General features: G+C 47.5%; 1 protein-coding gene and 1 pseudogene across 1 annotated transcript in view; both read right to left on the reverse strand.

The window, feature by feature from the left end:
• The window catches only part of LOC144752361 (butyrophilin subfamily 2 member A2-like), a 613,785-nt gene extending 602,970 nt beyond the window's left edge, over positions 1-10,815 (reverse strand). The window contains exon 1 of the mRNA XM_078640296.1: positions 10,511-10,815. The gene's annotated coding sequence lies outside the window, so the exon portion shown is untranslated. The remainder of the gene's footprint in view (positions 1-10,510) is intronic.
• LOC144752362 (E3 SUMO-protein ligase KIAA1586-like) lies at positions 2,075-4,307 on the reverse strand (annotated as a pseudogene).
• Positions 10,816-25,772: the final 14,957 nt, after the last annotated feature.

Below are 25,772 nucleotides of genomic sequence, written 5' to 3' on the forward strand. Positions count from 1 at the left end.
ACACAATGAGAAGTAATTGTTTTCTATCCTAATTGGCTAGACAACAGAGAGAACTTGGCCTACAGTGACATTGATCTAAATGCGACCCCAAACCAGAAGAGACAGTGGGAGTCATGATTATGTTGCTAGAACGCAAGGTTTTCCGGTTCGTTACTCATGTAGGTTTAAATTTGTTCCATACCTTCAACAACAGTAGACAAGCAGCAAAATCAGGAACTGATCATGTCAAAGGTACAACTGGTGTAAATCTATCAGATAAATGTGGTCTCATTTCAGAAAAGTAACCATTTATTGAGTGTTTTACATATAACCTCAAATAAACATGGGCCCAAAAAAAGACAACAAAAATCTGTTAAATAGGAACCATTAGTAGGTACTTTATTTGCTTAAAAATATAATCATAAAAGCAAAACATAAATACCATACAAATATAAAACTGAGAGATTAAAATGAACAAAATGTGATAAGACCGCGAATTTTAAATCCACATTAGAAAACGGCAGCGGAGAAGTTTGAAATGTAGAGAGTTCTGCATGTTGGTCTGGAAATCGCATGGCGTCAGCACATCTGGAATGAGCGGGACAGATGCTGAAGAGACTATAGGAAAGGCTTGTTTAATACAGTCCTCCAGGGTTGGTATTACATTCACAGGCTTGAATCCGCACCCATCATCAAGCTTCCCAGCTCAGGCTGATGGTGGCAGGTGGCTCTAGTAAGTGAATCTATGAAAGATCCAGTCCTGGAGAAAGTTCCTCTTTTAACATCCCCGGCTGGGGTTTCATTTCCTTCCTGGTCTTCACTCACTCACCGAGCCTTGCTTCACCTTAGGACCCGAGCTCCTCCGCTCTCATTTCAGACACTCCCTGCAGAATTGTACTTCACAGTTTTGCTTCAATCTTATCTGTCCGACAGATCAGCTTCATTCGATATTATCTTTTTGTGTTTAAGAACAGAATGTATTTAATAAAATAATTCAATTAAAACAATATCCAAGCACCCCCTTCCAACTTCTAGGGTAGACTCAAAACTAGCCTAAGGCGGAGGCATTATCCAAGGCTGTGTGTACAGACAGGCAGAACTCAACATCTGGAAGGCGTCCTCATCTGAAGTAGACCGGTTCACTGACCCTAGAGCGTTTCTGCTCCGTTAGACACTCGACTCAACAGCTGGGCGACCTGGGTATCCTCAAAACAACATAAAAGACCAATGCTCTGTGATGAGACCACAACAAACGACCCCTGGAAACACCATACCCATAGAGGAGCCCCTCTCCCTCATGCGACTCTGGGGCCCATTGACTCTCCGGGACACAGGCCCGGGTATAAAGGAGAGTCTGTCTGTCTGACAAGGAGCTGAGCTGACCTCCTCCTATGACATTGAGCCTGTAGCTCATCTACGTCATGGACATCACTGCCAGCTGAGCAGGAGCAGCACATCTGCCTGGAGACACAGGACGCGGTCACCCTGTGAGGGCATCAGGTCCAACTTACAAAGAAAGGGTCACAAGCCTGGCTGCTCTGGTGGGCATCAGACTTGTGATTTCACAGACTATGCTCTGGGGTTTACATGTGCTACATGCGTCACGGTGGGCGCATGCGAAGGACGGCAGGGGGCCGTCCAAACCACGCCTGCACCATAAATCACCCACACCGCAGCGCAATTCGCGCCGCGGTCAATGGGTTAAAGAATAAGACACACACATAATTTCTTCCTTTGGACTGTTTTTCAGGAGGCCGTGAACTCCTTCATGTCTGCTGTATATTGACAGACACACGGGTGTCCGCAGAAATGTCTCTCCCAGGGCTTTAAATAGGAAAAAAAACTGGGGGTGCTCTAAAAGGGGCGTGGCTACTCTCTTAAAGGGGTGTGGCCTATCCGAGTAGGCGCATGGTCTATCCGAGTAGGGGCGTGGTCTAAATCAAGATAACTAGCATTGTGTGCTTAAGAAAATCATGAAGTCGCATCCAGCAAAGGATAATAAAATAGGCGAAAAAGTATATTTATTAAGTATAAGCCATACAAATACCAAACACTTTAAAAAAACATGTAAAAATTATTTATATTACTTAGAAATCTATTGCAGGATTCCCCAAAACCCTTGAAGATATTCAGTGTGATTATTTTGCTGGGGTTTCTCACAACAATTTTCTTCAGCGGACCTTCTACCTTTTGCAAGCCAACTCTTCACATACAGCTTTGCGTCAAATGTTTCAAATGGAGGACCATTGAGTTTTACCCATAGGCATGAAGAAATGGTCTCTACAAGAAGAGCGGCCCTTGTTGGACAAGCAATTAAGTTCATTGCGCTGAAACCTCTCTCGCAATCCGCATTACTTGCTGGCAGGGTTTCCATGCAAACTACTCACTTTTTTAATGCTTCAGGGGTTCTCTTTCCGCCAAAATCTTTGAAAAGTCTAAAAGCTTGGATAGTATCTCTTGCTGGCAGCTGAAACTCTGAACACAGTTTCTGGATATCTGTTTCCCCATAAAGAATACATTCATCAACAGAAGGCAAGTTGCTTGCATCTAGCACACTGAAGCTGGCTATAAGTTCTTTCTCAGAATCCGGGGCACATCGTTTATTTATATTTACAGACAGGGTTTGGTTAAACTGATTTTGATTAAGGGCAACAGAGTTGCTTCTACCATGGGAAAGAGGAACATTCTTGAATTTGCCCTCGTCCACTGCTCTCTGAGCCGCAGAAGCAAACTCCCCTGGGGAGTCCTTCATTGCTATAAATATGCGTACTTGACTAACCAAAAGTCTGTGGGCATTAACAATTAAAGTAATATCCCTCTTCTGTAAGGAGAGTGATAAGTCTTTGAGCTCTTGAAGTGCATCACACATTACCCCCAAATCTCTGATAAAAGAGTAGGATGTAAGCTTCTTCAAGAGACCTTCATAATTACTCCGGTCTCTTATGGGTCTGGATGGGTCTTTAGAAGCATTCTCAAAATGTTTGCACAAGGCAGGGAAGCAGTTCCAAACAGCTTTCACAGATCCGTAACTTGATTCTACCCATCTAGTACCAAGCATTTTCCCTATCTTCTGAAGCTGTACACATAGCTCGCTGGCGGCAGAATTTAACTCTCTCTGGTTTTTGGGTGACATGCTGTATGCATACAATGAGTCCATGAAAATCTTGAAGTGATTGACCCCTGCAGCCTCATCAACTGTATCTGCCACAGCAAGTTCTAGTCTGTGAGCCAAACAGTGCCATGTCAGTACAAGATTTGGAAATTCTGATTTCAACAATGCTACTACTCCTCCTTTTTTTCCAAACATAACTGCTGCTCCATCAATACATACCGCAATCAAGATATCATGAAGCAGACTTTTTGTGAGTCCAACTTTTTCAAAGTAGTTTAGGAGAGCGGTCTTTACGCCAATAGCATTAGTTTCTGCCAGCTCCAGGAGGCCGAAATAGATGGTCACTGGGGTACTTTCATTTCTAAAAATGCCACGGAGGTAGATGATCAAGGTAGAAGCATTGCTAATAGAAGTGCTCTCATCAATTAATACTGTGATCTTTGGTTTGTGTTGTCTGATATAACAGACCAATCTTTGTTGCATTTCCAATGCAATGTGTTTTATTATTTCAGTTGCAGTCACATTGCTGTGCAAAACACGTCCCATTGCGCTGCCATTCTTTGCCTGAAGGAGAATTAGATCAGGGTGGTCAGTGAAAGGGCGATCTTTTTTTGCCAAGTAGTAGGCAGTGTCAAATACCCTGCATGTGCTCTCCATATGTTTTGCATTACATTCGTGTACTACCACCACCAATGTATTTTTCTGCTGAGCTGTAAGAATGTCCTCAGCTGCCAAGTGACCAGCGTTCGCCTTATGCTCCATAATCTTCTTCCTGAGCTGTTTCTGCCTGAAAGCTTTTCCGTCACCGGAAGGACCAACCTCGCCATCTGCCCACACTTTACTTACGCGCATGCCTTTGGGTGTTATTGTGCACTGAAAGACCTGTTGATTTAGCCCGTTTACAGGAAGAACATCCAATATTGCCTGACTTAAGATACAACCATTTATATTCCTCCTGAAAGTAATACCACTGTTTAGTGTTCCAGCAGTCAGGGAGTTTGACAGTTTCTTTCTCTGGCACACGTTGAAGTTTTTCTAATGGTGAACTGTCCCTGTCAGACTCTTGCTGGGTTTTACTAGCTTCATCACTAGTTGGTTGCACTGGACAAGACTCCCCTGTAACACGCTGGCGCTTCAGTGACGGTAGGAAGTCAATCATTGAAGACTGCATAGACTTGCGCTTCAGAGCAGAAGCAGATAAGCTACTAGTAGCCATGGTAAATGTAGAACTTCCTTCTTGGAGGCTGGACTGGTATATCTGAAAAAGAAAAGAAAATCTTGCTCTGCTGGTTTCCTCTGCTGATTTTGGTTTCCAGGTGATAAGGCCTTCCTTCACGAAAATAGAATATTGAGCCTCTTATCTGCAACAAAAATTGAATAGTTTACGCCAGTGATCAACAATGTTTAATTGAAGTGCCATTTGGCAGGCAGATGGTACTCTTCATTTTGTGCTGTTCCTGAAAGTATCTCTCATTGTGCAGTGAAGTTGTAAGGTTTTCCTGATCTGGAGATCCCAAAATACGTCTTCCCCGGGTCTCCAAAAGTCCTTAAGATGGCACTGGTTCATCTGTATGAACTTTACTCCAGTCTACTTACTCCTTCCTGATTTGCATACACTGGACTTGTTCGCTGCCTCACACATGGATGCCGGTACACGGATCGCGTCTGGACTATGCAAACGCACTTTTTGCAGGACTGCCTAAATATCTTGTGTCCAGATTGCAAATTGTCCAAAACTCGGCGGCCAGAGCAATTTTTGGCCTACCGAGGAGAGTCAGCGCCTCCTTGCTGCGGGTCAGGTTTCATTGGCTACCAATGCCCAGCAGAATCAGGTTCAAAATTCTCACGCTGGCGTTTAAAGCCCTCCACTCTACTGGCCCCGATTACCTCAGGAAGCGCATTGCTTTCTATGTTCCACGGAGGAAATTGAGATCAGCTGATTTGGCTAAAGTGGAGGTGCCTGTGGTCAAACGAGTGCGGATGGGAGGTCGGTCTTTTCAGTATATGGCAGCTCGATTCTGGAATGAGCTCCCTCTTTCTCTACGTAAGGCTAATAACCTTCTGGCCTTTAGGAGGGAGTTGAAGACCGTCCTCTTTTCTGTATTATCAGTGCGTCTATAGTGTATCCGCCTCTGGGTTTTCTGGTTTTTTTTTCAGGCCTCTTTGCTAAAGCGCCGGGACACCCTTTGGGGTAGCCGTGCGCTCAAAAAGTGTGGCTGTAACATAACATAACATACACACTGCCTGCACAGTCCTCTCACATACATACTCCCTGCTAAGGCCCAATGTATAGTATTTTGATTTATGTCACACTTACTACCCCTGATGAGGCGTTGCATCTCTTTTTCGGCGAGTAGCATGCTACTACGAAATCCATAAAGGATTAGTGGCAAATTAGTATAGTGAAATATGATTTGAGTGGTGGATGTGTTAGTCATTTGGATTGAGAGGGAAAAGGTATACATTTATATAGCACTTGCTACCCCCAAGGTGTTGAATTGCTTTTTCGGCGAGTAGCACCCTACCCCAGAACACAAACAATACTAAACCCACAGAACAAACCCACAAAGCAGGAATAGACTACTGCATCACTGCATGGAATAAATATCCAGAGGCACTGCCATCATACTGCGTCACTGCATGGAATAAAGAGTACCCGTAGGCACTGCTCTCTTCCTACCTCACTGAACAATATAAAGAACACTCCTAGGCATTGCCATCCTTGTATATTTGTATATCACTGCACAGTATAATGAATATCCTGAGGCACTGACATCAATCTGCCACATTGCAGCCACCACAGCTCTCTTGATAGGATTAACTCTACCACCTCAGAACCTAAAGATGTGTCTCAGGTGGTCTGCAGCCAGAACACCTTGGAAGGAGATGTCGCTTGAAGCAACATCAGCAAATCCATTCCTTTCTTCAGCTATGATGGTGGAACGCTGCTGTGGGCAGGAGTCTGAACCCGAACAAAATGCATTAACCAGGCAGGCTCTCAAGAACACTCCAGCAGAATGTGTAGTGAATGGACATTTCATATTTCTTACAAAATAGAAAAAGTTTCAGTTGTGAAAACAGTGGTACACATTTTAATATCTTACCAACTCGAAGCTGAAGGATTTACGGAAATTTCTGCAACAGTCTTTTTCAGAGGGGCATGTTCACTACACGATAGTCATCGGACCTTACTCTGAATCATGGAAAGCCTTTGGGGCGCTAACTAGCAAGCCTACCAGCTCTACAAAAGAGAAAATAATTTGTGGCAGCACTCTAACGTTTGGTGGTTTGATGGTTAAAGGATGTAGGAAAGATCAACCATATATGGCAAGATATGGGGAGAAATCTCTCCCTACTTTTCACAGGACAGGTTACTTGCCCTTGATCCCCAGAGTACACAAAGCACTTGAAGGTCACAGGCACACATGGCTATCCAACAAGCATGGCTCTTCAGACAGGCAGACACCTAACCATGCCAATGGCAGACTGGAAAGCAAAAATGTCCTAATTACCATCTGGGTTGCCAGGAATGGGCGCGCTGGAAGGTGCGCCATTAAATGTAAGCATTAAGAAATCTTTGGGAAATATACAGTGGATCTCTGGCTCAACATAAACCTTGATCTAAGTTCTGAGTTTTGCTGAAGTTTGTACAATGCTAAAACCCCCTTTTACTGCCAGACATGGCTCAGAGAGGACATCAAATTCAAAAAACTACAGGGCAATCCGACTGCTATCTGTGCCCTCTCAGCAAAATAACAATGATGGATGTGCATGGCCTTCAGCTCTCCAACTGCCTGGGAACTGCCCTCTTGATAAACTGAGCAGGATGTATGGCCCTGTTAGGGTGACCTGCTGCTCACAGGATTTTTTTTTAAATTAATTTATAAAGTTTAAATAGCACAAACTTGATCCCGAAGGATACCAGAGCGCTTTACAATTTGAGGCAAAGGTAACAAATCAGAACATTACTTAGTTCTCCAGTACAGACGCAATCCCTCCCCACCCCTCCAGCAAAGACATAGGCCCTCGCCACCTCTCCAGCACAGATACAGGCCCTCACCACCTCTACAGCACAGACATAGGCCCTCACCACCTCTCCAGCACAGATACAGGCCCTCACCACCTCTACAGCACAGATACAGGCCCTCCGCACCCCTCCAGCACAGACACAGGCCCTCCCCACCTCTCCAGCACAGATACAGGCCCTCGCCACCTCTCAAGCACAGATACAGGCCCTCGCCACCTCTCCAGCACAGATACAGGCCCTCACCACCTCTACAGCACGTATACAGGCCCTCCGCACCCCTCCAGCACAGACACAGGCCCTCGCCACCTCTCCAGCACAGATACAGGCCCTCCCCACCTCTCCAGCACAGATACAGGCCCTCCCCACCTCTCCAGCACAGATACAGGCCCTCACCACCTCTACAGCACGGATACAGGCCCTCCCCACCCCTCCAGCACAGACACAGGCCCTCCCCACCTCTCCAGCACAGAAACAGGCCCTCGCCACCTCTACAGCACAGATACAGGCCCTCGCCACCTCTACAGCACAGATACAGGCCCTCACCACTTCTACAGCATGGATACAGGCCCTCCCCACCCCTCTAGCACAGACACAGGCCCTCCCCACCTCTCCAGCACAGATACAGGCCCTCACCACCTCTCCAGCACAGATACAGGCCCTCGCCACCTCTCCAGCACAGATACAGGCCCACGCCATCGATACAGCACAGATACAGGCCCTCACCACCTCTACAGCACAGATACAGGCCCTCACCACCTCTCCAGTACAGACACAGGCCCTCACCACCCCCCCAGCACAGACATAGGCCCTCCCTCCCCTCTCCTATACATATCCAGGCCCTCACCAATTCTACAGCACAGACACAGGCCCCCATCCCCCCTCCTGCACATATCCAGGCCCCCACCACCTCTCCAGCACATATGCAGGCCCCCACCACCTCTACAGCACAGATGCTGGCCCCCACCACCTCTACAGCACATATGCAGGCCGCCACCACCTCTAGAGCACATATGCAGGCCCTCACCACCTCTACAGCACGGATACAGGCCCTCCCCACCCCTCCAGCACAGGCACAGGCCCTCCCCACCTTTACAGCATGGATACAGGCCCTCCCCACCCCTCCGGCACAGACACAGGCCCTCCCCACCCCTCCAGCACAGACACAGGCCCTCCCCACCTCTACAGCACAGATACAGGCCCTCACCACCTCTACAGCACAGATACAGGCCCTCCCCACCCCTCCAGCACAGACACAGGCCCTCCCCACCCCTCCAGCACAGACACAGGCCCTTCCCACCTCTACAGCACAGATACAGGCCCTCACCACCTCTACAGCACAGATACAGGCCCTCAACACCTCTACAGCGCGGATACAGGCCCTCCCCACCCCTCCAGCACAGACACAGGCCCTCCCCACCTCTCCAGCACAGATACAGGCCCTCACCTCCTCTACAGCACGGATACAGGCCCTCCCCACTCCTCCAGCACAGACACAGGCCCTCCCCACCTCTCCAGCACAGATACAGGCCCTCCCCACATCTCCAGCACAGATACAGGCCCTCGCCACCTCTATAGCACAGATACAGGCCCTCGCCACCTCTACAGCACAGATACAGGCCCTCACCACTTCTACAGCATGGATACAGGCCCTCCCCACCCCTCTAGCACAGACACAGGCCCTCCCCACCTCTCCAGCACAGATACAGGCCCTCGCCACCTCTCCAGCACAGATACAGGCCCTCCCCACCTCTCCAGCACAGATACAGGCCCTCACCACCTCTCCAGCACAGATACAGGCCCTCGCCACCTCTCCAGCACAGATACAGACCCACGCCATCGATACAGCACAGATACAGGCCCTCACCACCTCTACAGCACAGATACAGGCCCTCACCACCTCTCCAGTACAGACACAGGCCCTCACCACCCCCCAGCACAGACACAGGCCCTCCCTCCCCTCTCCTATACATATCCAGGCCCTCACCAATTCTACAGCACAGACACAGGCCCCCATCCCCCCTCCCGCACATATCCAGGCCCCCACCACCTCTCCAGCACATATGCAGGCCCCCACCACCTCTGCAGCACATATGCAGGCCCCCACCACCTCTACAGCACAGATGCAGGCCCCCACCACCTCTACAGCACATATGCAGGCCCCCACCACCTCTACAGCACATATCCAGGCCCCCACCATCTCTACAGCACTGATACAGGCCCGCACCACCTCTAAAGCACAGATACAGGCCCCCACCACACCTCCAGCACAGACACCGGCCCTCCCCACCTCTACAGCACAGATACAGGCCCTCCCCACCTCTCCAGCCCAGATGCAGGCCCTCGCCACCTCTCCAGCACAGATACAGGCCCTCACCACCTCTATAGCACGGATACAGGCCCTCCCCACCCCTCCAGCACAGACACAGGCCCTCCCTCCCCTCTCCTATACATATCCAGGCCCTCACCAATTCTACAGCACAGACACAGGCCCCCATGCCCCCTCCCGCACATATCCAGGCCCCCACCACCTCTCCAGCACATATGCAGGCCCCCACCACCTCTGCAGCACATATGCAGGCCCCCACCACCTCTACAGCACAGATGCAGGACCCCACCACCTCTACAGCACATATGCAGGCCCCCACCACCTCTACAGCACATATCCAGGCCCCCACCATCTCTACAGCACTGATACAGGCCCGCACCACCTCTAAAGCACAGATACAGGCCCCCACCACACCTCCAGCACAGACACCGGCCCTCCCCACCTCTACAGCACAGATACAGGCCCTCCCCACCTCTCCAGCCCAGATGCAGGCCCTCGCCACCTCTCCAGCACAGATACAGGCCCCCACCATCTCTACAGCACTGATACAGGCCCGCACCACCTCTAAAGCACAGATACAGGCCCCCACCACACCTCCAGCACAGACACCGGCCCTCCCCACCTCTACAGCACAGATACAGGCCCTCCCCACCTCTACAGCACAGATACAGGCCTTCACCACCTCTACAGCACAGATACAGGCCCTCACCACCTCTACAGCACGGATACAGGCCCTCCCCACCTCTCCAGCCCAGATGCAGGCCCCAACCACCTGTACAGTCCCTTTAATCCCCCCCGTGACTTTCTCCCAACTAAAACTGTACACTTTTTCGACGTACCCTTTGGATAATATACATCTCAGAGTCAAAGATAAGCATCAAGTAACTAAAAGTGACAAAATAATTCGTTGCAGAGTACAGTCCCTTGCCAGGAGGCACTTGGCTGTCAATAACAAAACACGCATAAAAAACAAAGATGCAAGTTTGTGACTAGAATCTACACGTTATGTAAGCTGAAACAAAAAACCGATTATAATCAAACTGTGGGGATAACCCACTGCACTTACCCATCAAGGATGGGGCTTCACAGGTGAAAAATGCTGAAATGAATTTCCCGACCTCTCCAGTTCTAAACACGGCGCAAATTCATCAAGTGATGGTCGGGTAGGTCGTGTTGGAGCAGGCTGCCTGGGGGCCTCTGCCTCTTCAGTTTTTTATCATCGACGACGTTGCTCCTGCGATGGTAAAGGTCCCGCGCTGGCACCACCACGACGTTGCTTCTGCGCTGGAAAGAGAGGAGAGAAGGGAAATCCTGAGAGAAAATGGCTCTCTTAAAGGATTTCCCTTCCTCCAACAAAGCTCACCTGGCATGACGTCATGCCGTCGTGCCTTGGACGTCATGCCGTGACTACTACTGAGTGAGGAAACTGAGCTCTCACTGCAGTAGTGCAAAATGTCACAGACAGGTTTCCTAAACGAGCAGCAACCGCCAGGGCTTTAAGTGGGCAGAGGCAGAGTCTGAGCACCGGCAGTTTTTTTTGGGGCCCTCGAAATGGGTCTGAAAAAAATAAAATAAAGAACGGACTACCTTTGCCAGCCGGGAAAATAGAGCCCGATAGAGACCCGTTTCGAGGAATTTGGTGCAGCAGAAAGTCCCCAAACGTATCGATCTGACGTGAATATCTGATCATTCAAGATGGGAGCCTACTCTTCGATGATGCTTCGGCGGCCTACCCCATCCCAGAGGGTAACCTCAGATCCATTCGGAGGGTTATAGGTTTTCATCCTGGGTAAATATTTTGACTTCTTGTCACATGCTTTACAAAGTTGGGGCTGATTGCTGCCGACCCCCTAATCTCTGTAGTGCAGCCTAGCCCCCTCTGCTGGCTCCTCCCAGCCATGGTGGAGCACTGAGCAAACAATGACGGAGAGGGCTGTGGAAACATGCACTGGTACCGCCAATGAGGCAGGAACTGGCCTCAATCTTGGTGCTTAGCAATAGGGTCTTCCAAACGCAGCTTTCATCCAAATCCAGTCCCTTTCGAAGCTGGTGCAGCCTCCTATCAACCCCGGACCGTTCATGGTACAGAAGCCACAGATGCGCCATACAGCGGCATCTCAACACCATCCGGGCCCCTGGGAGGTTCACTCGGCTCTAAAACTGCTGCCACGGGCTGGAATGTCGCTCTGCTGTCATCTGTCTCCCCCTGCTGGCGGCTGCTTCAAACTGCAGGCATCTGGTCTTCGTGGGGAGGCGGCGGCGTGCAGTGAGCGCATCAGAGGTCTTCATGTGTTTTCGAGCCTGTCTGGGAATTAACGGATATTCATTCTTTAATGAGTATGTGGTTATGAGCGGCATCGAGTTCCAAAAACAACAAAGCAGCTAAAGGTCAGAGCTGGGATACTATGACAAACCTGCAGGTAAACACTACTACTGAACAAGCACGGAGTGTATCTGCAAAGAATGTTAAAGTTCAAAAGGCAGAAACATTTTGGTTATCATTTCTTTATAACAACTGAAACCGAAAGTCAAGCCTAGAATGGAGTAGCCAAGAATCAAAGAATGGCAAACGTTAGGCTAAGCATGAAAGGGCAGAGCTATGCACACAAACACAGAGTACCGAAGAGCCCAGTACTGGAACCGCTGGGGGCGAGGGGGCGGGAGGGGGGTGTTGCTGGATGTGAGGGGTGGGTGCACTGAGGTGTAAGTGGGCCAGTAATAGCAGAGGGTTCTAGGGCTGAATACTGAAGTGTGTGGCAGAGTTGTATGCAGACCCCAATACTGGGATTACAAGTGCTACAAGTCAGGACTGAGGCGCGTTCACAGAATATGAATCCACCTGTAGATATAGGCAAGGGAGAGAGGGACTGAGACACGAGGAGGCAGATCCGTACTGCATATGCCTCAGTCCAGAGTGACACGGTGGATGAATATCAATGCACCTGTAGATATAGGCAAGGGAGAGAGGGACTGTGACACGAGGAGGCAGATCCGTACTGCATAAGCCTCAGTCCAGAGTGACTCTGTCGTAATTTGGCAGCACCTGAGTTAGCGTTTAGCTCAGCTACACGATCTTTTCTATTAACTTGACCAAAACATACGGGAGCCATTTTGAATCCTTTGGCTTCCATTTTGTATGAACATGCTGCCTCGTGGTCAGCATGCCCTTTTGTCCTTTCTCGATACCAATGACCGTTTGCCTTGCCCAGCAACAGGCTATTTTTAGTGCTGGTCAAGCACGCATGCGCATTACGCACCGACTGGTCATCTCTTAGGAATGTCCTCCCAAACTGACCAGTGCTACTTAACTCCTCCCACATGTTGGCTGTGTTCCAAAAACGACCTTAAATGTACCTAAAAGTTGCGTAAAAGTGTAACGCCTACCTTTTTATTGCTATTAAATTGTATAAAAGAGGTCGCGCACCGATGTTCGGGGTGATACTTCTTGCATTACCGAAGGGTGCTGTAGGAATGTACCACCACCCCATGGGGTCCTAATAAACTTGTCTCTTTGCATTTTCAGTTTCCGTGCCAATTTCCGTCTATGGTGTCTGAGTGTTTTTGCAGAGTATGTAGGCCTGACAGAACCCGATACCTCAATTGGCGACCACGAAGGGGCTCATCGGCGACTCGGATGCCCGAAGGAGAGGTCACAACGAAGGATTGGAAACTCGCCATGGACGCGTACGCTGCCACTGAGTGACCCGAGTCTCGGCACCCACGGTGTTTTTCCCTTCCTTCTGATCTGACCTTCCAGGTGGCGCCGGTCTTCGACTGAGATCCTGATCGGTTGGGTTGTCGTGTAGTGCCTGTTTTGGCTGATTCGGCTACAGAAATTGGCAGTTGGAAATCTGGACACTTTTGAAGATATGTGGTAAGCTTATGTTTGGTAAGGTAGTCTACTGACACTTACTGTGGCTTTTTGAAATTTGAATTTGAATTTGTATGAGTTAGCTAACGTTTGGACCTATGATTTGAATTATATGTGGAGTGCACCTCACATAGGCAGGCATGTAGGGATATTTCTCTGATTTTGAATTTGTTTGAACGGCACATCGTGAGTAAGTACCTCTTAAGTGCCATTTGTTGTCATATCACGTTTCTGTGATATTTTTGAACATGCCTGTTTTCAGCACACTCCGAGGAATGTGCTGTCTTGGAAATGGTACCAGTTATCGATTAAATGAATCGCAGCCGGCTCCCCCAGAGGGGACTCCTAACCGTGAAATGTACATTAAATTTGGCCTTCCTCCCATAATGTATAGCACGTTATGGCATAAATATACGAAATCTGATCGTGAATTGCAATGGCCACTACATGGGTCATTTGACTTGCGAAAAGTCCAGTATGTAGAACAATGTTTGTTCCAGCGCAGGTCTAGACAGGACATGTTTGATTGTGTACGTATGTGGGAGAAAGCGGTGCGTGAACGAATGAAGCGTGAAGAAGCCTTGGCGGACAAAGAGCAGCGCAAGGCTGCTCGGGATAAAGCTTTACAGCTACAGGAGAAGGAATTGCAGGAACAGAAAGAGAAAGAGAGTCGAGAACGCAATTTACAAGTTAATGGTCAGTTCCCTATTAGACGCTCTCTCTATCCTGTCCTTACTAATGAATTAGATGATTTTTCATTGTTAGATCGCTGCCCGCCTCCGTATGTTCAGCCTACGGCTCCGGATGAGAAATCGGACGAGGATAATCAGGATAAACAGCGTACCAGGTTACCGACCGAGCGTATGACGGAATTGCGTTCGATTGCTCGTAAACTTAACAGTAATACTATAACTGTTCCAGAGGTTGATGATTTTATGAGTCAGTGGTCTGACAAGGAACGATTGTAATTTTTAGATCATTTTGCAGATGAAGTTGTTGAGCGGTTTAGAAAACACTCCCCTGAGTTGGAACCTAAAGATATATCAGTTGGTCGTGAGAATTTTCGTAAAAGTATTTTTGCTCTTGCAGATGCGGACGAATTCTTCCGGCGGTTGATTCAGTTACGAGATGAGGCGACACGATTGCGAACGGCGGAAAAGGCATCGGAGCAATCAGCGTCCGGATCGACGGGAACTTCTCGAGTGTGCCCTATCTATGGATCAGATAAGAGTGTTGCGATTAATGTTATGCCTATGCGGGAAGCCGCGCCTTTGTATGTCCCTCCAAAAGGGGACGGTACTGATGATGATAAAACGTCTAAAGATTCAAGGGGCTATTTTGTGTACAATTGGGTTTATACGCCATGGAATAGAGCAGATGTTATGGCACTTAAGAATGCTCTGCCTGATCCCCGTAAAAATCCAGCAGCTTTCTATGAAGGAGTGGAGGGCGCTATTTCTTCATGTATTATGACATTAGTGGATATTGATCTTTTCTTTGGGTTGATATTGCCTCCTGATATGTGGAGAGCGATTCGTAAGTTTGACGATCGTGCGATATTAGGTGCAGATTGGAAGGAGATAGTGAGAGCTGACCTAGATAGGGAACCTGCATGTAAGCCGTGCCAGTTAATTTTAGACTTACCGACGGCTATCCTGGCAAAATTAAAAACGCTTGTACCCCCTAAGAAAATAGAGTGGACAGTGTTAGCGTCTTGTAAGCAGAAGTCAGACGAATCGGTTTCTGATTTCTTCTCACGTTTTGAGGAAGCATTCCATGATTACAGTGGAAATCATTAGCAGAGGACACGGGAAGGCACTTATTCGTAGACAAGTATGTGGCTAATCTCCTACCGGAAATTGCAAAGCGATTAAAGGCTAGTGAAAGTTCATGGACCACGGCAACGCCTGCCTCCTTATTAACTATGGCTTAGTATTATGAACGTCAGGAACTAGAGGCTAAAGAAAGTAGTGATAAGAAAGTGAAGGACTTAAAGACGAAAGTGATGTTGGCACAGGTTTGTGCTACGCAATCGAGAGGGAACGATAGGGGTAGACGAGGATCGTACGTTACGTCTCCCCCTTGTTCCGACATATCTGAGGATCAGTGTGCATACTGTAAGCAGTTTGGACATTGGCTCGCAGATTGTCCGGTACTTCGTGAACAGCGTAGTCAGAGGGGTCGAGGAAGTGGAAGGTCACGGAATAGTTATTCAGGACCAAGAGGTGGAGCGAATGATCGTGGAAGGTTTGAAGAGAGGGGTCGTGGTCAGGTTGAACATAATACTTTTGATCGACGGAATCAATATCAGGTAGCTGAAGGAGAGCATATTGAGTCACAGGATAATAGATATGCCTAGGATTGCGTAGGATGGGGTGTGGAATCGGTTGAGGTACCAGTCGATCAGAGGGGTCCATATATATCAGCGCATGTTTTGGGTTCTACTGATCAGTTTCTGGTTGACACAGGAGCTACTCGTAGCGCTCTGTCCAAACACTTGGTTCCAAGGGCTCCCCTGTCTGGCGAAATAATTACAGCAATAGGGTTCGACGGAACACCTTCTCTAAGCCCACTGTCTCAACCTCTTACCTTTCATGTTGACAAATTCACTGCCCCATGTCCTTTTCTATTATCCCCAAATACACCAGATAATATTATGGGACTTGATATGCTAAAGCATTTCCGTGTAACAATACGCTGTGCCCCCAAAGGGGTGCGGGTTATTTTGAATGAAAACTACCCAGAAATTGAGAGATTGTGCCCCATGCAAGAGTCCGATGCATTAGCTTCCCTTCCAAGCACGTTATGGGCCATTTCTGATACTGATGTGGGTAAAATTACCATTCCACCTGTGCACATTACTGTGAAGGAGGGAGCGAAGTTACCTTGTGTTCCCCAGTACAAGATCTCTAGAGAAGGCGAACTGGCTTTGACACATATTGTGAATGATTTGATAACGGCAGGGGTGGTGGAGGAAGTTTCCTACAATGTTTGCAACAGTCCAATTTTGCCGATTCTAAAGAAAGATACAGACTCCAAGTTTTATCGTTTCATTATTGTTTTGAGAGAAATTAATAAGATAGTTGTACCCCAGTACCCAGTAGTATCAGATATCACCACGTTACTTACTCTGGTTCCACCCACAGCTACTACATTTACGGTGATCGATTTGAAAAATGCTTTCTTTTCGATTCCTATTCATCCTGATAGCCGATATTTGTTCGGTTTTACATTAAATAATAAATCCTATAGATTTTGTCGAGTACCTCAAGGTTACACAGAAAGTCCTAGCATTTACAGTCAGGCTTTGAAAAGACAGCTTGATTCTTTTGATTTGCAGTCTGGGGTGGCGCTTATCCAATATGTTGATGACATCTAGCTTGCAGCAGATACACAGGAACAATGCGAGGAGAGTACGCTGTCCCTGCTTTCTTTTCTTGCTAAACATAATCACAAGGTTTCACGGAAAAAGCTGCAATACTGTAGACCAAAGGTGACATATATTGGTCATCTTTTGTCTAAGGAGGGACGTGCATTAACATCGGACCGAATTCAAGCAATTTTAGATACACCAGTCCCTTGCACACAGAAGGATGTTCGTGCTTTCATAGGTTTGACGTCCTTTTGCAGGCAATGGATACTAGGATTTTCATACATTGTAAAACCTTTGTTAGCATTGCTGTCCAACACTGCACCAACCCCCCTTGAATGGACGGATGAGTGCCAGAATGCTTTTGAACAATTGAGACAAGCTCTTTGCTCAGCACCAGTGTTAGGTACACCAGATTATACAAAGCTCTTTACACTGTACGTGCATGGGAAGGATGGATGTGCATTGTCAGTCTTAGTACAGTTACACGGAGACAAACAGAGACCCTGTGCATATTTTTCAGCGGTACTCGACCCTGTGGCTCGAGGACTGCCTGGATGCCTTCGAGCAGTTGCAGCAACAGCAGTGGCGATACGGCAGAGTGAGGGAATAGTTTTATCGCACAAGTTGTTGGTGTTAGTTCCCCATGCAGTAGATGCGCTATTGAACCAAACAAAAACGCAGCATTTAACCAGTGCCCGTTTAACGGGATACGAGTTAACGCTGCTGGCGCCACACATTACATTGAAGAGGTGCGCCACTCTGAACCCCGCCACTTTATTGCCATATCCTGTTACTGAGACCCAGGAAGAAGAACAACATGATTGTGTTTTTCTGACTGATGAACAAACAAAGGGTCGTGTCGATTTACAGGATACGCCACTTCCAGATGTAGACGGGGAACTGTGGGTTGATGGATCGTGTGTGAGATTGCCAGATGGTACAGCTTCCGCGGCCTATGCGATCACGACACTTAAGACGGTGGTAGAAACAGCACGGATACCGCAGAGATCGGCTCAAGCAGCTGAATTAATAGCCTTAACGAAAGCATGTGAGCTAAGTGCTGGATTATGTGTGAATATCTATACCGATAGTCGTTATGCCTTTGGAGTAGTGCATGATTTTGGCCTACTCTGGAGGGAACGAGGGTTTATGACTTCACATGGAACACACATTATGTACGGAGAGTTGGTATGTGATCTCCTGAATGCACTATTATGCCCGAGGAAGGTGGCGATAATAAAATGTAGTGCACATAAAGAGGTGACAGACAAAATAGGGCAAGGAAACGCTTTTGCAGACCGCATAGCGAGAGAAACTGCCATGTTGCAAAATGACTCCCCTGTGTATGTGGTGAGATCGCAAGCCGAGCGATGGCATGATGCTAGAGAGGAAGTTTTAGACATACAGAAATCAGCGTCTGAAGCGGAGCTTGCAGCATGGGCAATAGAGGGAGTGTTGGATGATGAGGGTTGCTGGAGAAGCAAAGACATGAAGAGATGGAAATTACCTGCTGCTTATTTGCAAGCAATGGTTCAGATGGCACATGGGCTGGCACATATTGGAGCTCTTGCAATTACTAAATTGCTTACGCGAGCTTGGGAGCATCCTGAGATTACCAGCACGGCTAGGAGAGTAGTGCAGACCTGTTTGATATGCTTACAGTACAATCCTGCTAAAGGGACCTCTACTCCTAAAGGAGGTTTTGTTCCACCTACTGCACCATTCGAAGTACTGCAAATGGATTACATCCAGCTGGAGCGCTGTAATAACCTCAAGTATGTCCTAGTGGTGGTGTGTGCTTTCAGTAAATGGGTTGAAGCCTACCCCACGAAGGATAATACAGCACTAACAACAGCTAAGGTGTTACTCAAGGAGTACTTCCCACGTTATTGTGTTTGTAAATTTTTGTGGAATGATAATGGTCCTCATTTCGTTGGGAAAATAGTGGAGCACGTCCTGAAAGGATTGGGAATACCACAAAAGTTCCATGCTGTATTTCACCCGCAGTCAGCAGGTCTAGTAGAAAGGTATAATGCGACTCTGAAGCTGAAGCTAGCAAAGATCGTGGCATCCACGTCTTTGAAATGGCCGGATGCGTTGCCATTGGCATTGTTGTCTATTAGATCAGTGCCACACTCTCGAACTGGCCTCACACCCTATGAGGTGGTGTTTGGAAGGCCGATGAATATTTGGGGAGTTCCAAAGCCTCGCTTGATACATGATGTGCCTTGTATAATGATGAACGATTATTTGGCACGATTAACAAATGATTTATCTTCTATTCATCAACAGGTTCGAGAAGCGCTCCCCGACCATTCCATTGGAGAGGCTCACAATCTTCATCCTGGCGATTTTGTGATGATCAAGGTGTTTGAGAGATCCAGCAGCTTGGAGCCGAGGTGGCGTGGCCCTGAGCAAGTGCTGCTGGCAACGCGGACAGCTGTGAGGGTCACGAACAAGAAAAGGTGGATACATTCAACGCACTGCCAACGTGTCTCTCCAGATCTGGTGAATACTACTGTACTGTCCGACTACAGAGACATCTTGGACGCGGAGAAGAGCCCAGCTGTTACGCCTCACGAGTCGGAGGGAGCCTTCCCAGACCACACTGTTTCTGGTGGAGTGAAGTACAATCTGCGGTCAAGGAAATAATTTTTTTGTATTTTTCATGACTGGTTGGTTACCGTGCTGAGGTTTGTTAAACGGAAGCCGGGAATATCAAGGGGGGGGGATCAGTTCTGGCCAGTGTAGCGACACCCGTCTTGAATCTCGGAAAAAACTCAACGGCAGCCTCGGTTCTCAGCACCATATTTTTATTTTTTTTAGTTTGCTTTCTTGAGACTTCTGTTCACTGTACCATGGCACCTATGACACTGAGAAATAGAAGACTTTTGGGTGCGGTTCTTTTCGTTGCGACAATAGTGGTGATAGCAGTAATAGCTTGGACTACGGAAAGATTATTTCCTGCACGGGACTATTTACTGCCTACCACTCCAATTCCATCTGAACATTTTCATTTTACTTTGCCCTATCACGAAGAAAGACATAGGCAAACCTATTTGAATAATAGTTTCATTCAGATATTGCATCACACGCATAATATGACCAACACGTCCAACTGTTGGGTATGTGGGATGTTACCCGGGCATCAGAAGAAGGGAGGAACCCCACTTATTCCTCTCCCGTTTTCCCATAATGGTTCCTGTAATGCTTGGTACACTCTTCTTTTCACTTTACGATGGCCAACAAAAGGTGGACTACTCTTCCGACTAAACAAAGTCTGCTATAATGATCGAGATGGCTATCCACAAGCAGAAGGAACTAAGTTCGAGTGGGAAGAATATCGACCGGACAATGTATCTGCACCTCGCATCTTTACTAATCAGAGACTTACAAATATGTCCAGTTTGCATGTTATTACCGTCATTGACACGAAAGCAGATCTCTGTATTAGGAATAAGGGAACCATTCCGGTGGGGAGAAGTTAATGCAATATTACTCTTGCTTTTGATACTCCCAACGGTATTTCATTTGTGGCCTCACGAAACACTTATTTTATCTGTGGTAATAAAGGTTATCATCGTCTTCCTCTTGGATGGTTAGGCACATGTTACATATCCTTTGTATTACCCCCTGTGTTTATTGCCCCACCTATGTATCATAATGATTTTGTTTTATATAATGATTTTATTTTGAATAGAGTTAAGAGGACATTGGACATTGATGGGGTTGATCAAACAGACACCTCCCTACAACAATATGTGGATTTTAATTTAGGGTTATTTTCTTTTGTGGGCGCTGCTTTAAATAGCAGGAAAATTAGGCGGTTAACACGTGTTGTGGAGGCAGTTGCTAATGAAACTGTTTCTGCTTTAGGGAATATAACTGAAGAGCTCCAGATTACTAGAATTGTGACGCTTCAGAACCTGATGGTTCTGGACGTAGGGTTAGCCGACCGTGGGGGTGCATGCCGCATCATCGGTAGTAGTTGCTGCGTGTTTGTGCCTGATAATTCGCCTTCTGTGTATGATGCTATTTCTAAAATGCACAAAATTGCCTCTGAAATTCACACTGATAATGGTACCTGGACTTTTTCAGGTTGGTTTTGGACTTTGCTCAGTACATGGGGTTGGAAACTGTTTACGGTTCTATGTGTGATTATTGGAATATTCTTCTTTTGCTGTCTATGTATTCAATGTGGACCTGCTCTATGTTCTGTATGTATTACGGCCTGTATCCCATCCAAACGAGCTATTGCTAAAAATGTACAAATGAGTAATATTGAAGTGAGGCGGATCATGATGATAGATGTCGAGGATGAACATCCGGATTATTTCCATTATGAGGTAGCTTCAGCTAAACGCTAAAAGGGCCGTCTGTTGTAATTTGGCAGCACCTGAGTTAGCGTTTAGCTCAGCTACACGATCTTTTATATTAACTTGACCAAAACATACGGGAGCCATTTTGAATCCTTTGGCTTCCATTTTGTATGAACATGCTGCCTCGTGGTCAGCATGCCCTTTTGTCCTTTCTCGATACCAATGACCGTTTGCCTTGCCCAGCAACAGGCTATTTTTAGTGCTGGTCAAGCACGCATGCGCATTACGCACCGACTGGTCATCTCTTAGGAATGTCCTCCCAAACTGACCAGTGCTACTTAACTCCTCCCACATGTTGGCTGTGTTCCAAAAATGACCTTATATGTACCTAAAAGTTGCGTAAAAGTGTAACGCCTACCTTTTTATTGCTATTAAATTGTATAAAAGAGGTCACGCACCGATGTTCGGGGTGATACTTCTTGCATTACCGAAGGGTGCTGTAGGAATGTACCACCACCCCATGGGGTCCTAATAAACTTGTCTCTTTGCATTTTCAGTTTCCGTGCCAATTTCCGTCTATGGTGTCTGAGTGTTTTTGCAGAGTATGTAGGCCTGACAGATCCCCAAAACCTCAACACGGTGGATGAATATCAATGCACCTGTAGATATAGGCAAGGGAGAGAGGGACTGTGACATGAGGAGGCAGATCCGTACTGCATAAATCTCAGTCCAGAGTGACACGGTGGATTAATATCAATGCACCTGTAGATATAGGCAAGGGAGAGAGGGACTGTGAGATGAGGAGGCAGATCCGTACTGCATAAGCCTCAGTCCAGAGTGACACAGTGGATGAATATCAATGCACCTGTAGATATAGGCAAGGGAGAGATGGACTGTGACATGAGGAGGCAGATCTGTACTGCATAAGCAAGCCTCAGTCCAGAGTGACACAGTGGACAAAAAAAATGCACCTGTAGATATAGGCAAGGGAGAGAAGGACTGTGATATGAGGAGGCAGATCCGTACTGCATAAGCCTCAGTCCAGAGTGACACAGTGGATGAATATCAATGGACTTGTAGATATGGGCAAGGGAGAGATGGACTGTGACATGAAGAGGAAGCTCAGTACTGCATAAGCCTCAGTCCAGAGTGACACGGTGGATGAATATCAATGCACCTGTAGATATAGGCAAGGGAGAGAGGGACTATGACATGAGGAGGCAGATCCGTACTGCAAAAATCTCAGTCCAGAGTGACACGGTGGATGAATATCAATGCACCTGTAGATATAGGCAAGGGAGAGAGCGACTGTGACACGAGGAGGCAGATCAGTCCAGAGTGACACAGTGGATGAATATCAATGCACCTGTAGATATAGGCAAGGGAGAGATGGACTATGACATGAAGAGGCAGATCCGTACTGCATAAGCCTCAGTCCAGAGTGACACAGTGGATGAATATCAATGAACCTGTAGATATAGGCAAGGGAGAGAGGGACTGTGACACGAGGAGGCAGATCCGTACTGCATAAGCCTCAGTCCAGAGTGACACAGTGGACAAAAACAATGCACCTGTAGATATAGGCAAGGGAGAGAGGGACTGTGACATGAGGAGGCAGATCCGTACTGTATAAGCAAGCCTCAATCCAGAGTGACACAGTGGATGAATATCAATGCACCTGTAGATATAGGCAAGGGAGAGAGGGACTGTGACACGAGGAGGCAGATCAGTCCAGAGTGACACAGTGGATGAATATCAATGCACCTGTAGATATAGGCAAGGGAGAGATGGACTGTGACATGAGGAGGCAGATCCGTACTGCATAAGCAAGCCTCAGTACAGAGTGACACAGTGGATGAATATCAATGCACCTGTAGATATAGGCAAGGGAGAGATGGACTGTGACCTGAGGAGGCAGATCCGTACTGCATAAGCAAGCCTCAGTCCAGAGTGACACGGTGAATGAATATCAATGCACCTGTAGATATAGTTCAAAAGGGGGAGGGAGAGCCGCGAACATGTCACTGCCGGATTACCCCATTGCCTCATGGTCATTGTGGTTCATTATTATTCTTCGTTTAGTTCAAAGCATCAAAAGTTCAAAAATTTCAAGGCCAGTGCCCATTTCTTCTTAGATCATATCCCTAGACACGTGTTTCTGGTTTAATACCTTCATCAGTAGGGAAAATTATTTTTCGAGGTTGCTCGACATGCCACCGTCATCTTCTCAGGACAATTACCGCTCCCGGTTTGCAGGCATCTCCCAGTGCTCGTCAGCGTTTGGCTCACGGGAGCCATTTTAAACAGTTCAAAAGGGGGGAGGGAGAGCTGCGAACATGTCACTGCCGGATTACCCCATTGCCTCATGGTCATTGTGGTTCATTATTATTCTTCGTTTAGTTCAAAGCATCAAAAGTTCACAAATTTCAAGGCCAGTGCCCATTTCTTCTTAGATCATATCCCATGACACGTGTTTCTGGTTTAATACCTTTCATCAGTTCACAGAATATCAATGCACCTGTAGATATAGGCAAGGGAGAGACGGACTGTGACACGAGGAGGCAGATCCGTACTGCATAAGCCTCAGTCCAGAGTGACACGGTGGATGAATATCAATGCACCTGTAGATATAGGCAAGGCGGAGAGGGACTGTGACACGAGGAGGCAGATCCGTACTGCATAAGCCTCAGTCCAGAGTGACACGGTGGATGAATATCAATGCACCTGTAGATATAGGCAAGGGAGAGAGGGACTGTGACATGAGGAGGCAGATCCGTACTGCATACGCAAGCCTCAGTCCAGAGTGACACAGTGGATGAATATCAATGCACCTGTAGATATAGGCAAGGGAGAGATGGACTGTGACATGAGGAGGCAGATCCGTACTGCATAAGCAATCCTCAGTCCAGAGTGACACAGTGGACAAAAACAATGCACCTGTAGATATAGGCAAGGGAGAGAGGGACTGTGACATGAGGAGGCAGATCCGTACTGCACAAGCCTCAGTCCAGAGTGACACAGTGGATGAATATCAATGCACCTGTAGATGTAGGCAAGGGAGAGAGGGACTGTGACATGAGGAGGCAGATCCGTACTGCATAAGCAAGCCCCAGTCCAGAGTGACACAGTGTATGTATATCAATGCACCTGTAGATGTAGGCAAGGTGGAGAGGGACTGTGACATGAGGAGGCAGATCCATACTGCACAAGCCTCAGTCCAGAGTGACACAGTGGATGAATATCAATGCACCTGTAGATATAGGCAAGGGAGAGAGGGACTGTGACATGAGGAGGCAGATCCGTACTGCATAAGAAAGCCTCAGTCCAGAGTGACACAGTGGATGAATATCAATGCACCTGTAGAAATAGGCAAGGGAGAGAGGGACTGTGACATGAGGAGGCTGATCCGTACTGCATAAGCCTCAGTCCAGAGTGACAGAGTGGATTAATATCAATGCACCTGTAGATATAGGAAAGAGAGAGATGGACTGTGACATGAGGAGGCAGATCCGTACTGCATAAGCAAGCCTCAGTCCAGAGTGACACAGTGGATGAATATCAATGCACCTGTAGATATAGGCAAGGGAGAGAGGGACTGTGACATGAGGAGGCAGATCCGTACTGCATAAGCCTCAGTCCAGAGTGACACAGTGGATGAATATCAATGCACCTGTGGATATAGGCACGGGAGAGAGGGACTGTGACATGAGGAGGCAGATCCGTACTGCATAAGTCTCAGTCCACAGTGACAGAGTGGATTAATATCAATGCACCTGTAGATATAGGAAAGAGAGAGATGGACTGTGACATGAGGAGGCAGATCCGTACTGCATAAGCAAGCCTCAGTCCAGAGTGACACAGTGGATGTATATCAATGCACCTGTAGATATAGGCAAGGGAGAGAGGGACTGTGACATGAGGAGGCAGATCCGTACTGCATAAGCCTCAGTCCAGAGTGACACAGTGGATGAATATCAATGGACCTGTAGATATAGGAAAGAGAGAGATGGACTTAGACATGAGGAGGCAGATCCGTACTGCATAAGCAAGCCTCAGTCCAGAGAGACACAGTGGATGAATATCAATGCACCTGTAGATATAGGCAAGGGAGAGAGGGACTGTGACATGAGGAGGCAGATCCGTACTGCATAAGAAAGCCTCAGTCCAGAGTGACAGAGTGGATTAATATCAATGCACCTGTAGATATAGGAAAGAGAGAGATGGACTGTGACATGAGGAGGCAGATCCGTACTGCATAAGCAACCCTCAGTCCAGAGTGACACAGTGGATGAATATCAATGCACCTGTAGATATAGGCAAGGGAGAGAGGGACTGTGACATGAGGAGGCAGATCCGTACTGCATAAGCCTCAGTCCAGAGTGACACAGTGGATGAATATCAATACACCTGCAGATATAGGCAAGGGAGAGACGGACTGTGACATGAAGAGGCTGATCCGTACTGCATAAGCCTCAGTCCAGAGTGACAGAGTGGATTAATATCAATGCACCTGTAGATATAGGAAAGAGAGAGATGGACTGTGACATGAGGAGGCAGATCCGTACTGCATAAGCAAGCCTCAGTCCAGAGTGACACAGTGGATGAATATCAATGCACCTGTAGATATAGGCAAGGGAGAGAGGGACTGTGACATGAGGAGGCAGATCCGTACTGCATAAGGCTCAGTCCAGAGTGGCACAGTGGATGAATATCAATGCACCTGTAGATATAGGAAAGAGAGAGATGGACTGTGACATGAGGAGGC

Source organism: Lissotriton helveticus, chromosome 5_1 (genome assembly GCF_964261635.1).
Source record: "Lissotriton helveticus chromosome 5_1, aLisHel1.1, whole genome shotgun sequence".
NCBI lineage: Eukaryota > Metazoa > Chordata > Amphibia > Caudata > Salamandridae > Lissotriton > Lissotriton helveticus.